This window comes from Pteropus alecto, unplaced genomic scaffold (genome assembly GCF_000325575.1).
Source record: "Pteropus alecto unplaced genomic scaffold, ASM32557v1 scaffold177, whole genome shotgun sequence".
In the NCBI taxonomy this organism is placed as follows: Eukaryota; Metazoa; Chordata; class Mammalia; order Chiroptera; family Pteropodidae; genus Pteropus; species Pteropus alecto.
This window is the reverse complement of record NW_006442207.1, coordinates 1,584,882-1,588,064: the sequence shown is the minus strand read 5'-3', so window position 1 is coordinate 1,588,064 and position 3,183 is coordinate 1,584,882. Positions and strand designations below refer to the sequence as shown.

The window sequence follows — 3,183 nt, the reverse complement described above, 5'->3', positions numbered from 1 at the left end:
TTTTTGCCATTCTGGACTGCTTTCACCCCCGTGCAGCTCAAGTCAGGACTGGGAGGGGGTGGAGGGACATGTCCATGATGACATCCGTGTTCAGAATGACGGCAGTGGAGATGGGCAGGGGAACAGTGCGCACATCCCACGTTTGACTCTCCAGGGGCCTCACCGAAGGAAGTGGGAGGATTTTGGTTTGTTTGCTTGGTGTCTGGCCTAGTCTGGGGAGGCTTGAGTTTCAAAGTATACATAGAACCTTTGCAGATCGAAGGAAAGCATCCTGGGGGAAGACTTGGCAGAGGGTGAGAAGGTTCCCAAGCATCTTATTGGATATCTTGTCTGCGAGAATGTCTTAAAAAGTCTGAACCTGCACTTGAGAAGGCATCCTCATGGGATTCCTGTATCGCCAGTCCTGTCGGAGTGGAGGCTCTATTGAAGGAGGCTCTAGCAAATACAGAGAATCTGGGGCTTTAAACCATCTTTAGAATGAGACTGAGTATGAGTAAAAATGTAAAAATAGACAATTAACCCAGTGTAAAGCGAGTTGCCAGTGATGGTAGCTGATAAATCAATGCATCAGATCAGATGAGGTCGATGCTAAGAGCAGAGGTTTGGGCCAGATGTTCTTGGGTTAAAATTTTATTCCACTGCTATTGGCTGTGTGGTTTTGATCGAATCACTTAACCCCTCTGAGCCCCAGCGTGCGTGCCTGTGCGGTGGAAGAAGATGCCAACCTCGTAGGGCCGTCGGAGCTGCTAGACAGGAGGTGGCCCAAGGCCTCCTAAACTGCTTAGTGCAAATCCAGTACCCACCGGTTCCACCTGGCCTTTTGCTCCCTGGCTGCTTCTCATCTTACAGGTTTAGCTTAATTGTCACCTCCTCCGAGAAACCTTCCATATGACCCATGGAGAGCACCATGCCTGCTTCTCACACCCCTGACTGCCTTCCCTTGCTTCTCCTGGTTTATTTATTTTCCAGCATGTTTGTGTTGTTTTTTTTTTGTTTGTTTTTGTTTGTTTTTTGTTTGTTTGTTGAACTCTAATTTCCTCTGTCCACCGGACTGAAGTCACTGAAGGTAGAGGCTTGATCTGGTTTGTTTTGGGACTTGGAGTGTCTTGATCACAGGTGGCTGAAGTATTTGACTGAAGATCCTGTAACCGGGGCAAGCTTCTGAGCCCCCTCAGTTCTCGGCTTTTTCGTATGTGTGATCCTGGCAGCCGCTCTAAAGGGTTGTGGTGCGCCGAGAATGAACTGGGATATAGTGTGGATTTCACCGACTGCAGGAGGTGAGGGACACAGAGCAGGAATCGGTACTGTTCGATAACACCATGAGATGGCATATGGAATATTCAGCACCCCGAAATCACAAATATTTTTATTCTCTTTCTCCTCTTTTCTTCTCTCTATGGAGTTTTGTACTTCTTCCTTGCAGATACAAATTACATAGAAAGCAAAGTGTGGGATAATGAATGTAACCCTGAATAATGAGGAAAGAAAACGCAAGAGTGTCAATTTCTCAATTTACAAAACCAGTGATTTCATTTATAATGGCAGTGGAAGGGGCCAGTGGTTGAGCTCACACATTAACATGTAAACTGACCGAATGAGTCAATCTGTCTGTGTTTTGAGCAGAAGCAGGACTCCAATAATTGAATGCATTTTGGAAATGTGATTTGCTTACTAGAATCCTGAGGCTGAGTTTCCTGGGATGGACAAGCTACACCCACACTTCCTAATTTTTCGCTGTGGCACTTGCTGAGACACCACTGTGACCCTGGGCTTTCTCCCGCTCTGGCCAGCAATTTCCCCAACTATTGAAAGAGGAGTTTAGACCGAGGAGGGTGGTTCTGGGCACATGCGGATCGAAAACGCCTTCACTCTCGCAGTGGTCTGATGAGCCGCGAAGCCCTCTCTCCTCACCCGCTGTCTCAGTGCATTAAAACGGGGATTCTTTCTGAACTTATAAAAAAGTCCCTTGGTCTTTCAACCACAATAAAACTGATCGAGAATCCAAGTAAACAGAACAGATTCGGGTACAAATAGGATTGGGGTGCATACCATCTCCTTGGCCTCTGACTAAAATGGGGCTCTGCGGGACGTGGGTATGTCCCTATTTTTGTATAGTAGTTTCTGTCCTGTAGAGTTGTTCATCTCTGTCTGAAAGGCGGGGGGTGGGAGAGTGGGTGAAGAGTTCTCACCTCTCCTTCTCCTTCTTCTTCTCACAGCCCCAGGCCACTTCTGAGGCATCCCTAGGGTTCCAGGGAACACGGTTTGAAACTACAGTGTTTCAGGATTACTGGGCAAAAGCAGAATGAAACTCACTTTAACAAATCTGCCTGTCCTAAAGTAAACCTGGACCCATCCTAAGCTTCTCGAGGGCCAGCAGGACATGGCACCCACTGAAACCACAAGTGTCTGTTGAATGAATGAATGAGTTAAGCGCTGCGTTTTCACCTCAGAGCCGGGGCCTGGCCTCTCTGTCCCGGAACACCACCTTTTAAGGCGACAGAGTCTCTGACTTGCTCTGGGACGCTAGAGCTTGTGCTTTGGTTGCCTTCGTACCAGAATAATTTGTGACATCTCAGGTGGAACTGCTGGTGATATAATCAAGACTTCAAAACGTTGTAACCGCAAATGTAATTTCTTTTGAACATTTGGGGATGTTTAAACGGTAGCTTGAGTATTAAATCTGCACTTTATGGGAGTTGGGGAGAGGGGAGTGGGGAGCAGGAGGGAAGAGTTTCCCCAAATGTATGAAAGAAGGATGGAAAACATTGTTGAGTTTTTTTCTAGGAAACGTTTTTTTTTCCCCCTTCAATTGAAATATTGCTTTAAAGCATTGGCAGGCTTACAGACGTGAAATGAAAAACAAATTCCACAAAAATCCCGAGCACCATAACAATAATGAATAAAGTAGTGCGAAATGCTTTGATTTCAGTAATGTTTTCGCTAGAGCTGGTTCATTCCGAAGAGACTGTATGTATCCCGAAGGAGGCCCTTCTGCACTGCGTTTTAAGAGTTTATAACAACTTTTGGGGGGTCTCGGTTGTGATATGATAATGTAATGGGCTCATGCAGCGGTAAAGGCTCATGGGCTTTGAAAAGTGGCCCAACCAGGGTTTGAATCCCTCCGCCCCTATACGTGACCTGGGTCTCTTTAAGTAAGTGACGGTTCTGTCTGGGCTGAGTGTC

General features: G+C 46.6%; 1 long non-coding RNA gene across 1 annotated transcript in view; it reads left to right on the top strand.

Moving 5' to 3' along the window:
* LOC112470121 overlaps positions 1-2,611 on the top strand; it is a 16,249-nt gene extending 13,638 nt beyond the window's left edge. Inside the window, exons 2-3 of the long non-coding RNA XR_003042833.1 lie at positions 1,117-1,277; positions 2,217-2,611. This is a non-coding gene — a long non-coding RNA (uncharacterized LOC112470121). The remainder of the gene's footprint in view (positions 1-1,116; positions 1,278-2,216) is intronic.
* The last annotated feature ends 572 nt before the right edge of the window (positions 2,612-3,183 follow it).